Raw genomic sequence first — 15564 nt, forward strand, 5'->3', positions numbered from 1 at the left:
GAAACCAAGGTTATCGATCCAGTAGGAGAACCAAGCAACACAACGTAAACAACCCTTGCACATAGATAACAAATCCTCACAACCCGACGTGTTAAAGGGGTTGTCAATCCCTTCCGGGGTACGACGCCTCAAGTAGGCAAACAGACATGAGATAAATTTGTAGGAGATTGATAGATCGAACACCAAATAAAATAAATAAGAATAAATTACAGCAAGGTATTTTTGTATTTTTGGTTTAATAGATCTAAAAATAAATGCAAGGAAAAAGTATATCGCAAAGGCAAATATATGAGAAAGAGACCCGGGGGCCGTAGGTTTCACTAGTGGCTTCTCTCGAGAAAAATAGCAAACGGTGGGTGAACAAATTACTGTTGAGCAATTGACAAAACTTCAAATACTCATGATGATATCCAGTCAATAATCATTATATAGGCATCACGTCCAAGATTAGTAGACCGACTCCTACCTGCATCTACTACTATTACTCCACACATCGACCCCTATCCAGCATGCATCTAGTGTATTAAGTTCATGGAGAAACGGAGTAATGCAAGAAGAACGATGACATGATGTAGACAAGATCTATCTATGTAGAGATAGAGCCCATCGTTTTATCCTTAGTAGCAACGATACATACGTGTCGGTTCCCTTTTTGTCACTGGGATCAAGCACCGTAAGAACGAACCCACTACAAAGCACCACTTTCCATTGCAAGATAAATAGATCAAGTTGGCCAAACAAAACCCAAATATCGGAGAAGAAATACGAGGCTATAAGATATCATGCATAAAAGAGATCAAAGAAACTCAAATAGTTTCATGGATATAAAAAGATAGATTTGATCATAAACTCAAAGTTCATCGATCCCGACAAACACACCGCAAAAGAGATAATTCATATGGATCTCCAAGAGACTATTGTATGGAGAATTCAGAGATAGAGAGAGAGATGAAGCCATCTAGCTACTAACTACGGACCCGAAGGTCTACAAAGAACTACCCACACATCATCGGAGAGGCACCAATGGAGGTGGTGAACCTCATCCGAGATGGTGTCTAGATTGGATCTGGTGGTTCTAGACTCTGTGGTGGCTGGATGAATATTTCGTTGATGCCCCTAGGGTTTTGGAAATATTGGGGTATTTATAGAGCAAAGAGCCAGTCCGGGGGGCACCCGAGGTGGGCACAACCCACCAGGGCGCACCTGGGCCTCCTGGCATGCCCTGGTGGGTTGTGCCTCCCTCGGGGCACCCCCGGGCGCAGCCAGGGCCAATTACGTTCCTTCTGGTCCAAAAGAATCTCCGTAAAGTCTCGTTGTATTTGGACTCCGTCTGATATTGATTTCCTGCCATGTAAAAAACATGCAGAAAACAACAACTCGCACTATGTCAATAGGTTAGTACCAAAAAATGATATGGAATGACTATAAAATGATTATAAAACATCCAAGATTGATAATATAACAGCATGGAACAAGCAAAAATTATAGATACGTTGGAGACATATCAGCATCCCCAAGCTTAACTCCTACTTGTCCTCGAGTAGGGAGGTGATAAAAACAGATTTTTTTTGATGTGGAATGCTGCCTAACATGTCATATCATATTCTTTTCTTTATAGCATGGACATTTGGACTTTTATATTGTTCAAAGCAATAGACTAGTTTTGACATGATAATTTAAATACTCAAGCCTATCAACAAGCAACCATGTCTTTCAAAATATCAACGCTAAAATAAGTTATCCCTAGCCCATCATGCTCAAACATTGATCCATTCATGAAACACACTCGCATATTAGTTACACCCAATACTTAAGTACGATCACATTGCCTCCTAGTTGGTGCTTTTGTAAGAGAAGATGGAGACTCAAATTCAAAAATAAAAATTGCATAAAGTAAAAGAAAGGCCCTTCGCAGAGGGAAGTAGGGTTTTGTAGAGGTGCCAGAGCTCAAAGCGAAAAACTTTGAATAAAAACGTTTTGGGAGGTGTATCCATCCCACCAACGAAAACGACTTAGAGTTCCCAACACTTTCCATGCTAGATATATCATAGGCGGCTCCCAAACAGAAAATGAAGTTTATTCCTTTTTCAACCATACTTTCGCTTTCCATGGCTAGCCGTATCCACGGTTGCCCTCCATATCAACATTTTCCAAGGAATTTATTATTTGACAACGTAAAGTAAATTCATTTTTCATTTCAGGACTAGGCATCCCTAATACCTTTGCCTTACTCTCGTGCAATGACAAGTGAATAAACACTCATCTTGAGAATAACACATCTAGCATGGAAAATATTAGCCACCCTTCACCGCTCCGCGAGCGAAGCAAACACACAAAAGAAAAGTTTATTTAGAAAATTAGAGATGGCACATGCAAATTTGCGTAGAACGGCAAAAGAATGCCGCATATAGATAGATATAGTGGAATCATGTAGCAAAACTGGTTTAAAGGTTTTTGTATACACAAGTAGAGATCATACTTAGTGCAAAATGAAGGCTAGCAAAAGATTGAGAAGCAACCAACCAAGAAACAGATAATCTCATAAGCAAGCATTAAGCATAAATAACACCGAATAATGCACCACAAGTAGGATATAATTTCATTGCATGACTATTGACTTTCGTACTTGCATAGGGAATCACAAACCTTAACACCAATATTCTTACTAAAGCATAATTACTCATCAACATAACTCACATATCACATCATCATATCTCAAAACTATTACTAAGAATCAAGTTTATTTTGTCCAATGATCTTCATGAAAGTTTTTATTATATCATTCCTCGATATCTATCACTTTGGGACTAATTTTCATGTGTTGCTTTTCATAAGCTCAAACAAATATAAGTGAAGATCATGAGCATAATTTTTCTTTCTCTCAAATTAATTTAAGTGAAGCAAGAGAGAATTTCTTGAAAATTTTACTAACTCTCAAATAAATCTAAGTGAAGCAAAGAGATCATTTCTTCAAAAAATACTAAGCACACCATGCTCAAAAAGATATAAGTGAAGCACTAGATCAAGTCCATTGCTCATAAAAATTTAAGTGAAGCATAGAGAGCAATTCTAACAAGTCATGACATAATTTTGGCTGTCTCAAATAGGTGTGTCCAGCAAATGATCAAGACTTAAAACACAAAATAAAACAAGCAAAGACTCATATCATACAAGACGCTCCAAGCAAAACACATATTATGTGACGAATAAAAATATAGTTTCGAGTGGTCATTAGAAGAAAGAGGGGATGCCACTCGGGGCCATCCCCAAGCTTAGTTGGTTGCTCATTTTTGGATAATAGCTTGGTATGTCAGGGCATCCCCAAGCTTAGGCCCTTCTATCTTTTATTCCTTCATCCATCGTAAGATAACCCAAAACTTGAAAACTTCAATCACACAAAACTCAACAAAACCTTCATGAGAACCGTTAGTAAAAGAGAGCAAATCACTACTATAAGTACTGTACCAAACCAATTCATATTTTTTTTGCATTATATCTACTGTATTTCAACTTTTTTATGGCAAAAACTCATCAAAGAAAACCATAGAGACATCAAAATAAGCACACAACGCAAAGAAAAACAGAATCTGTCAAAACATAACAGTCTGTAGCAATCTGACTATTTCGAAAACTTCTGGAACTCCAAAAATTCTAAAAAATTAGGAAGACCTGAGCAATTAGTATATTAATCTTCTACAGAAAGAATTGACATTTTATCACGCTCTGCTAAAAAATAAGAATTGTTTTCGTGAGCGCAAAAGTTTCTGTTTTTTAGCAAGATCAAACAACTATCACCCAAGAAGATCCTAAAGGCTTTACTTGGCACAAACACTAAGTAAAACACAAAAGCACAATCATAACAATAGCATAATTGTGTTAACACTCAAGAATAGAAAGCAAAAAGAAAAAACAAATTTTTTTCATTTGGTTGCCTCCCAACAAGTGTTATAGTTTTACACCCTTAGCTAGGCATAAAGCGAGGAGCTAAGTTTTGTCATCTTTGTTTCGAGATCCATAAGATGCCCTCATGATTGATTCATATGGTGGCCTAATTCTTGTTATAGGGAAGTGTTACATACACTTCCTCAAAGGAAATTAGAACTTAATATTGCCTTCTTTCATATCAATCACGGCATCGATAGTGCGTAAAAACGGTCTACCAAGAATAATTGGACAAGAAGGATTGCAATGAATATCAAGAACAATAAAATCTATGGGCACATAATTCCTATTTGCAAGAATAAGAACATCATTAATTCTTCCCATAGGCTTTTTAATAGTAGAATCCGCCAAGTGCAAATTTAAAGAGCATTCTTCAAGATCGGTAAGACCAAGCACATCACATAAAGATTTCGGAATTGTAGAAACACTAGCACCCAAGTCACACAAAGCAAAACACTCATAATTTTTAATCTTGACTTTGATAGTAGGTTCCCATTCATCATGCAATTTCCTAGGAATTGAAACTTCTAATTCCAACTTTTCTTGAAAAGCTTTCATCATGGCATCAACAATATGTTTAGTAAAAGCTTTATTTTGTTCATAAGCATGGGGTGAATTTATAATAGATTGCAACAAAGAAATACAATCAATCAAAGAGCAACTATCATACTTAAAGTCTTTGTAATCCAAAAGAGTGGGCACATCACTAGTTAAAGTTTTGACCTCTTCAAACCCACTTTCATCAATTTTCTCAACAAGATTTTCACCCTCCGAAATATTGGGACGCCTTCTACCTAAAGCTGACTCTTCCCCGGTTCCTTTTTCATCAATCTTAACTTTACTAAACAAGGAATCAATAGAAGAAACACCAATCATTTTAAGATCTTCATCACTTTTGTCCTCTAACGAGATTGGTTTAGCGGCCATTTAATTTACTAAGGTAGCTTGTGCATCGGATATTTTTCCTAGCAAACTTTCGGCAAAAGCATACTTAGATTGGAGATTGCAAACTTCTCTACTAATATCATCAAGTTGTTTTGTAATAGCATCTAGCACAACAGAGTGCTCCTAAAGTTCTTCAGTAAAATATTTATTATGCTCAAATTGTGTAGTCATATATTCCTTAGTACTTTTCTCAATTTCAAGCAAAATATTAGGGTAGGGAACATCATAATATTTTCTTTGAGGCATCATGACTACGCAAACAAGAACGCACACAAGAACAGATCCGGCAAGAAAACGACGAACGAAAAAGAGAGGCGAATAAAATGACAAACTTTTGGGAAGTGGGGGAGAGGAAAACGAGAGGCAAATGGCAAATAATGTAAATTGCAAGGAGATGAGATTTGTGATTAGGAACCTAGTATATGTTGAAGATCCTCCCCGGCAACAGCGCCAGAAACTCCTTTTGATGTCGCTTGAAGCTACATCGGTATTTCCCCAAAGATGAAGGGATGATGCAACACAGCGGCGGTAGGTATTTCCCTCAGATATGAAACCAAGGTTATCGAACCAGTAGGAGAACCAAGCAACACAACGTAAACAGCCCCTGCACATAGATAACAAACCCTCGCAACCCGACGTGTTAAAGGGGTTGTCAATCCCTTCCGGGGTACGACGCCTCAAGTAGGCAAACATACATGAGATAAATTTGTAGGAGATTGATAGATCGAACGCCAAATAAAATAAATAAGAATAAATTACAGCAAGGTATTTTTGTATTTTTGGTTTAATAGATCTAAAAATAAATGCAAGGAAAAAGTAGATCGCAAAGGCAAATATATGAGAAAGAGACCCGGGGCCGTAGGTTTCACTAGTGGCTTCTCTCGAGAAAAATAGCAAACGGTGGGTGAACAAATTACTGTTGGGCAATTGACAAAACTTCAAATACTCATGACGATATCAAGGTAATGATCATTATATAGGCATCACGTCCAAGATTATTAGACCGACTCCTGCCTGCATCTACTACTATTACTCCACACATCGACCGCTATCCAGCACGCATCTAGTGTATTAAGTTCATGGAGAAATAGAGTAATGCAATAAGAACGATGACATGATGTAGACAAGATCTATCTATGTAGAGATAGACCCCATCATTTTATCCTTAGTAGCAACGATACATACGTGTCGGTTCCCTTTCTGTCACTGGGTTCAAGCACCGTAAGATTGAACCCACTACAAAGCACCTCTTCCCATTGCAAGATAAATAGATCAAGTTGGACAAACAAAACCCAAATGTCGGAGAAGAAATACGAGGCTATAAGAGATCATGCATAAAAGAGATCAAATCAACTCAAATACTTTCATGGATATAAAAAGATAGATCTGATCATAAACTCAAAGTTCATCGATCCCAACAAACACACCGCAAAAGAGATACATCATATGGATCACCAAGAGACTATTGTATTGAGAATTCAGAGAGAGAGAGAGATGAAGCCATCTAGCTACTAACTACGGACCCGAAGGTCTACAAAGAACTACTCATGCATCATCGAAGAGGCACCAATGGAGGTGGTGAACCCCATCCGAGATGGTGTCTAGATTGGATTTGGTGGTTCTGGACTCTGCGGCGGCTGGATGAATATTTTGTCGATGCCCCTAGGGTTCTGGAAATATTGGGGTATTTATAGAGCAAAGAGGCGGTCCAGGGGCACCCGAGGTGGGCACAACCCACCAGGGGGCGCCTGGGTCTCCTGGCGCGCCCTGGTGGGTTGTGCCTCCCTCGGGGAACCCCTAGGCGCAGCCAGGGCCCATTAGGTTCCTTTTGGTGCGAAAAAATCTCCGTAAAGTTTCGTTGCATTTGGACTCCGTATGATATTGATTTCCTGCGATGTAAAAAACATGCAGAAAATAGCAACTGGCACTTGGCACTATGCCAATAGGTTAATACGAAAAAATGATATAAAATGATTATAAAACATCCAAGATTGATAATATAACAGCATGGAACAAGCAAAAATTATAGATATGTTGGGGACGTATCAATACCCACATGCACTAATAACACCGAGGACTTTTGGGCTTGGTACCCGGATAAGGAAGGGAAGTTGATGCAGAGCATCCTATGGTCATCCCCGTGGACCTACCATCGTCTCACCAAGTGCCAAGAGGGCCTATGCACGAGCTAGAGCTAGAGCTCTCGAGACCGAGGTGACTTCCTTCCTTAGCGATATCACATATGATCCACTCGAGACATGGCTACTACCTAAGTCCGGAATGTTGTGGATGATCAGGTACCAAGAGGACCTTCCCGAAGATGCACGTGAAGACAGACAAGTCCCCAAGTTCACGGAAGAGGAGAACCGATGGAAGGAGTCAAGAATAGCTCCCAGGTCCCGGACATCCGGCCATGACCCCGGACATCCGACCCCTGGAGGTGTCGCCTGCAGCAACGGACCAGCGGCCAAGTCTATAGGGCCCGAACATCCGGCCTCAGCCCAGACATCTGGCCCGATAGCCTGGACATCGGGCCCCCGCCTGGAAATTCGGCGCCCATCACCGAACGCACCCGAAGCTGAACCACGTCAGCCCGGACATCCGGCCAGAGGCCCGGACATCCGGCTCTTCCCGAGCCGCCGGACATCCGGCTCCCAGCCCGGACATCCGGACCCCGCCTATCCAGAGAGTGTCAAGGCCAGCCCCGATCGCCCGGACATCCGGCGCCAGCCCGGACATCCAGCACCTTGTGAAGGCCCGGACATCCGGCCCGACGCCCGAACATACGGCCTTCCCTGTCTACGCACAGTGTAAGGGCCAAGGCCCATGTACCCCTTCGCCCACCTAGACTATATATACTCCTCCCCTCCCTCTTTCTAGGGTCAGCGTTGTGATAGCTCATATGTGAGATAGAGCCTCGCTCATCCATCCGGATCTACTCCACCGTGAGGGACCGACACGTCTTCGGAGAAGATCCACTTGGATTCAAGACCCCTAACGGGAAGACCTCAAGACCTCCTCATAGAGAAGAACCGGTTACCCTATGTATCGTCTCTTGTTGGATTTGGACCGTGTGATCTCTATGTGTACTTGGATCTAGCATATGTGTGACCTAATCTTGTTCGTTTGAGTGATTCTCTCGTGTTTTCCGTTGTGCTTCCCCTCGTGTTCTTCGTGTTCATAGTTGGTATCCGCTCCTTTCATGAAAGATCGGCCGTATAGGGTTCCACCCTACATCATCTTGGATCAGAGCAAGGTTAATCATGATTTCGGAGCCCCCTCTTTGTTTTCTATCCTAGTTTTGTTGATTTTGTCCCAAATTCGAAAATTCCCCACAAAAATAGCCCCCCAAATTTTTTTGTGATTTGTCGGTGTGATGAAAATTTGTTGGATTTGATCCGCGGATTTCGTGTGTTGCAGGTAGATCTAGCTTTCCCCCATCTTTTCCCCAATTTCCATCCACAAAATCCCCCGAATTTTGCCTCTTCCATGCGGAGTTCTTCAAGTTCATCCACGGATCCAGCGCCCAGACATCTGGCCCGACCCTCGGACATCCGGCCCCTGACAACATCTCTTCCATCCACCACCCCGTTTCCCGCCTAACTCTCGCCAAATTTTGCTCCGGGGCCCACGTACACTTCCGCATACCACCATCATTTCCGCATGGCACCACCTCTTTCCGCATAGCACCACCATCGCTTACCCACTACCAATTCTGACAATTTTGGCACGTTTTTGCTTTGAGAAATTTGAGTTGTGGTTCCCGTGTCCTATTGTGTTTAGGCTATTTAGGTACAGTTCGACATCAACATCACCACCGCTCATCTTCGCAATGGACTCGTCATCAACACCGTTACCGCTCTTGCTTACTTACAACCAACATCAACGGTAACCTCATCTTTGTATCGTGATATCATCATACATTCTTGCCATTGCATTGATAACCACCATAGCCCAATTTTGCGTATCTTACCCATCGAGACTAGCCTTTGAGTATTGCCGGCAACGTCACTTGTGCACATTAGTGGTCATACTTTACATTGCATACTTGCCATATCATCTTGGTACATATCTTGGTATCATCTTTTGTGTCACAAAGTTGTCATCGCATACACAATTGCTATTTTGGTTTCTGAAGTTTTGCATGAGAAAAGAGCTTGAAAGACAAAGAGCCAAACAAGCTTTTAAGCAAGAGGGAAAGATAAGCAAAGATCTTATAAGCAAGGACCATAGCATCATACTACATTAAGATTGTCATACTCGATCATCTTGGATCATATCATCGGAATACCATACATATAGCATACTTGGGATATAAGTCGTTGCATTTTTGCTTAGTAGGTTGTGCACAAGTTTTGTATCCTCCTATTGTGCAATCGTGCTAGCGTCTCTCTAGTGTTGTGCAACAAGAGCATTTTCATGGATTCCACATTTTGGCTCATTCTTTGGTTGCACGACCCCACTTATCTATTTGCGTGTGTGTTTCCGTGTACCATATCTTGCTATTGGTCTACTTGTTGCATTTGCAAATTTGTGAATCTTTTCCAACATTATTGAGGCTCACTAACAATTGCATCAAATTTTGTGCCACCATCCTAACCAAGCTCCACCATAAGCTTTTATTTGTGTAGGTGTGAGAAACCAACAAGAATTGGTACCAATTGTGCTATTTCCTTGTTACCCATTTGAGTGATCATTGATCCATCTTCAACATCGGTCAAGGTACATTTGGTATAAGTTCTTATCTTTCTACCACTCACATATTTTGCTTGGAATGATGGATAGGCCAAGTACTTCTACCAACCCACTCTTCATCGAGCAAGATGACGACATGTCCTCCTACGTCACAAAGAGCCACCTCTTTGGTGTACAACGAGCTTTGCATCAAGAGCAACAAGCAATGAACGAATGCATCGACAACCTCGCCACCAACTTGCGACTATCCGAGCAACATACAAGAGACTACTTTGACAACAAGCTCGACGACCACAAAGAAGAGAATGACGCAAGAATGGATGAGATTCGTGCTTTGTTGGTCAACTGCTCTTCTACCACTTCGTCCTACTCAAGACGGAGTCGATCGAGTCGACACTCCGACGACACTATCTCCGGGTCAAGTACCCCGACATCGAACACTCTTCGTCGTGCCGCACGTCAAGAACGTCAAGCAACCCACAATCCTCTACACGACAACGACTCTCAAGAGAAAGCTCGTGCGCAAGAACATCGACACCGTCAAAACCAAGCTACCTTCGCACAAGCACAAGAACGACAACGTCAACGCCAACAACAAGAGGAAGAGCGTGCGTGACAACACCAAGATGCACAAGATGCCGAGGCACAATGCCAAGAACAACAACTACATGAAGCTCAAGCACTTGAGGCGCAACGTGCCCTCCGAGATTCAAGTCGAGCCGTAGCCACGCGCAAACGACAAGCTCATGAGCAACAAGAAGCGCTTCGTGATGAAGTTCAAGAACGAATATACCAAGCTCGCGTGAATCGTCAAGCTCGACAAGGTCAAGAAGAACATCAAGTTCAACACGATCAAGAAGATAATGGAAATCCTCCAAGACAAGAGCAAGTTGAGGGAGACAATCCTCCTCGTCAAGGATGTCATCATCCCCGACCCCAACACAATGAAGAACAACTTTACGGCAAGCTAAAGTTCACCATGCCCAAGTTTTCCGGAAGCAATGATCCAGAAGAGTACCTTTCATGGGCATTGAAGGTTGATAAAATCTTTCGCTTGCACAACTATGAGGAAGAGAAGAAGATCACGATGGCATCCCTTGAGTTCCCAGACTACGTTCTCATTTGGTGGGAACAAGTCATTGAGCGCAGAGCGGCAAGAGGTGAACCACCCATCACAACTTGGGAGAAAATGAAGGATGTCATGAGAGCACATTTCGTACCGACCTACTACAACCGCGAACTCTTCAAGAAACTCCAACTCCTCAAGCAAGGAACCAAGAGCGTTGAAGAGTACTACAAGGAACTGGAGATTGCCATGATATGAGCCAATGTCATGGAAGATGATGAGCAAACTATGGCACGTTTCTTGAATGAACTCAATCATCCTATCAAGAAGATCGTCGACTTCCAACCATACTCGAACCTCATCGAGCTAGTGCATTAAGCTACCAAAGCCGAACGTCAAGTGCAAGATTACTTCAAGTATGCCAAGTTATCATCCAAGTCCTATGGCTTCTCCAACAACCAAGCTTCAACGACTCCAACACCTTCTACCTCAACCAAGCCATCTACAAGCAACGGGGACAAGTCAAGTTACAAGAAAACTTCGACAGCCTCAAGTAGTCCTCCTACTACAAGCAACTTCAAGCCGAGAGCTTTGTAAGTGCATCTAGTGCCACCCTAGTTGGTTTTGGAGTATTGACGACAAACCTAGTTGAGGGACTAATGTGTTTGTGAGAATTGCAGGATAACACAGGTAGAAGTCCCTCATTGATTCGGTTTTCCTACCAGAGATGACCCCTAAAATTGTATGAAGACATTGAAGTCAAAGGTGGTATATGAAGATATTCACATTGAAGACTATGACAAGAGAAGACACCACATGAAGCCTATGGAGCTCGAAGACTTAGATCTTTTGTAGTTCTTTTTCTTCTGTGTTGAGTCATAGGAACCACCGTACTGTTAAGTGGGGTCCAAGAGAACCAGTCAGAATGACTGAAGTGATGCTTAAACAAAACCTATGTCTTTGAGTGAAGACTTTGAGAGCGAATCTTGTCCAGAGTCGGGCAAGTCAGCTTTGCTTGAAGCCCAAGTAAAGTTGCCGTGTGAGTTTGAAATCTGACCGTTGGAACACGTGTCAGTTCCTTAGTGACCCAGGGTCATTTCGGACAAATCAGGTCGGGTTGCCAAGTGGCTATAAATAGCCCACCCCCTATAACCATAAACGGTTGGCTGCTTAGATTCAGAGTACGGCTTTTGTCGTTTGAGAGCAACCCACCTCGAAGCCTTTGAGAGAGAATTCCTTGCGAGGATAAAGCCCTAACCACCTAGAGCCAAAGAGAATTAGGCATCACTTAAGTCTTCTTGTCTGTGTGATCTGAAGACTTATTACACTTGAGGACTGTGCATCCTCCAGCCGGTTAGGCATCGCGTTCTGAGCATCCAAGAGACATTGTGGATTGCCGGTGAACGAAGTCTGTGAAGGTTTGGGAGTCTACCTTGAAGACTTACCAGAGTGATTGGGCGAGGTCTGTGTGACCTTAGCTCAAGGGGAATACGGTAAGGACTGGGTGTCCTGAGCTGCGTGTTCAGGACTGGGTGTCCGGGACTGTGTGTCCTAAGGTTTAAATACCTAGCCGCCCTAACCAGATGTACAGTTGTCACAGCAACTGGAACTGGTCCAACAAATCATTGTCTTCAGCGAGTCACTGGTTTCATCTTCCCTTCCCTTTACTTACTGTTACTCCTTGTGAAGTCATTGTATGTTCGCACTATCTTTTGTCTTCACTGAGTGACTGCGTGTTCTGTGTGGCTTCACAATATCTTCCTACCCGTTCCTTACTACATTGCTGCTATTAGTCATTATGCTTTCACTCTATTGAATACTTGACTATGGCTTGCCTAGTGTAGTCTACCTTCCGCTGCAGGGTAATAGGTTTATTTCCATCGTTTGTCTTCATAACTTCCACGTTTTGAAGACTTTCATAAAAATCGCCTATTCACCCCCCTCTAGTCGATATAACGCACTTTCAATTGGTATCAGAGCGAGGTGCTCCCTTGTTCTGTGTGATTCGGTTTAACCACCTGGAGTTTTAGCTATGTCGACTGCAGGGATAATAAAAGTCTCTGCTGCGTGCCCCGTCTTCGATGGAACTGAATATCCCTACTGGAAGAATAAGATGCGCATGCATCTTGAAGCCATTGACGTCGACCTATGGTATGTCGTCAAGAACGGCGTTCCCAAGGCTGGAGAAGGTGTCACTGCTGCTGATGTCAAGAAGTTCGTTCAACTGGACTCTACTGCCAAGAATATCATCTGTGGTCATCTGACCAAAGGACAGTATGGCCGTGTGAGTGCTTTGGAAACATCTAAGCTGGTCTGGGACTGGCTCTCCAAGGTCAATGAAGGCGTCTCAACCCAGAGAGATCAGAGAATCAGTGTCCTTCGCAACCTCTTCAACCGCTTTAAGCGAAATGACAATGAGAATGTCCAGCTCACATTTGACCGACTCACTGACATCACAAATGAGCTTAGCCCTCGGCGCTACTGAGATCACCAAACATGAAGTCGTCAAGACACTACTGAGATCACTTGATAGTTCGTTTGACACCCTAGCCCTGATGATTCAAGAACGTCCTGATTTCAAGACACTCGATTCGTCTGACATACTTGAGAGGCTCAACACACATGAGTTTCAGCTTTTTGAGAAAAGAGATATCTACGGTCCAAACTATGGGCGAACTCGTGCCTTGAAGGCAAAAGCTGTCTCCTCATCTGAAGAAGAATCTGACAGCAGTTCGGAAGATCCTGAAGACATTGGAAGGGAACTTGCCATGCTTGTGAAGAAGTTCCAAAAATTCACCAAGAAGAAAGGTTTCAGAAAGTCTTCCCGATCAAGCTCAAGGAATGATGAAGCTTCTGCTCACGACTAGAAGAAGAAAACATGTCACAAGTGCAAGAAACCTGGCCACTTCATCTCTGAGTGTCCACAGTGGGACAATGAGAACAAAAAGAAGAAGAAGAGCAAGGAATATGACTCTGACGACAAGAAGAAGAAGAAATACTCAAAGTCTTCTTCCAAGTCTTCCTCAAAGTCTTCATCACACAAGAAGAGCTCATCTGACAAGGCACGTGCGTTTGTTGGCAAGGAAATGGATTCAGAGGAGGAGTCCGCTTCTGAGGAGGCGGAGGTGGAGTCTGAGGAGGAGTCCGATTCAGGCGTCGCAAGTCTGGCTACATCATACGTTGCCAAGTCCATCTTCAACACTGAAGACAATGACTTCATCACTGACACCGATGCAAATGACAAGGACTACTCCGCTTCTACCTACTGCTTCATGGCACGCGGTGCCAAGGTAAACACACGCACTACTCACTATCAAACATCTAGTGACGATGACTCTGATTGTGGTTCAAAACCCAGCTACAAAACACTTGCTAAAATTGCAACTGAACAACAGAAAGCTATGGAACATATTCAAAAACTGTTAGATAGAAGCGATGATCTGTTAGGTGCTGAAATGACTCGATCTGAATCCTTAATTGAAGACATAAAAAATCTTCACGTTAAGTATGAGGAACTTGAAAGTCGTCATGAAACTCTCTCAACAACTCATGAAAAGCTTTCCTATGATTATCTTCAAAGGAAGCAAGATCTTGAGAAATTGAGAGCGGCTCATGAAGATCTTCAAAAGGAAAACGAGTCACTTCACGCCAAACAGATCGGTTCCGCTCAGGAAGGATTTGAACCACCATGTCTTAAATGCATTGAGCGTGATAATGCTACTTCTGTTTCTGAATGTTCTACTGCTACTACTGTTGCAATATCTTCAACTGTTGATGTGGTAACTAACCCCTCTGCTGAAGATACCACTGCTATTGCTGATGAGAATGCTAGGTTGAAGACATTGCTTGAAACAGGGATGTACAAAAGTCTTAAAGGGCATCAGACACTATGTGATGTCCTCAAAAAGCAGATTCTGAACCGAAACCCGAGGAAAGAGGGTGTTGGGTTCGTAAGGAAAATGAATGCTGATGGCTCTTACTGGAAACCTGAGCAGTACCCCAAAACCACGTGGGTTGCTGCAAAGGAACCTTCAGCAGATCCATCCAATCTATCTGGCTTCACTTGTGCTAACCCCATTATCATTGATGAATCCCTTGATGCAAACTATAAACTGTTTAAGAATCAGAATGGTGAAGTGTTTGCCAGGTACATTGGTACTAACTGCAGGAATGGACCACCTATGAAGAAGATCTGGGTTCCGAAAAGGTGTCTGGAGAATCTTCCTGTGAATGTCATCATGACACCTCACGTGAAGAAGACAAACCTCAGATCAAAGGCTTCATACGGTCCAAAGGCTTCATATAGACAGAGGACTCACCTGAGTCGCACTAACGCAAATGTTTTGCAGGGAAACCATACCCAGGCATATGAATATGAGAGCGGTTCATCAAACCGCCATGTTCATAAGACCAAGAACTATTCTGCTTATTCTTATGAGTACTATTGTCCGCCTGCAAGACTGTTTGCTAGGGCTCCAAAGCCAAAGTTCTCAGATGCTGCACTTAGACTTATTGCTTCTAAGCCACCCTTGAAGATGTGGGTGGCTAAGAAAGCTTAACTCTCTTTTGCAGGGAAAGGTCTCCAGCAGAAAACCAAAATCGTCTGATGCTATTGCTGGGGGCCTTAAACATCTTGTAGGGCGCAAGATCAATTGCCCGAATGGTCTTACTATGTACTTCGTTCCTGAATCGCTTGCTACTCTCCCTATTAGTCCTAATCTGGATCTAAGCTTTCATAACCCACTGGTTCGTCAAATATTTTTGCTTCACAATGCTCTTCGTGAAGCCTATCCCCCTAACTGCACTGTAGGGTACGACACCAGCGTCTTCAGAATGGATTATTGACAGTGGGTGTACAAATCACATGACTGGCAAAAGAAGTCTTCTTATGGACTCAACCTTACGTCCATCAGACA

The sequence above is a fragment of the Triticum urartu genome, chromosome 6, assembly GCF_003073215.2.
Source record: "Triticum urartu cultivar G1812 chromosome 6, Tu2.1, whole genome shotgun sequence".
Taxonomy (NCBI): domain Eukaryota; kingdom Viridiplantae; phylum Streptophyta; class Magnoliopsida; order Poales; family Poaceae; genus Triticum; species Triticum urartu.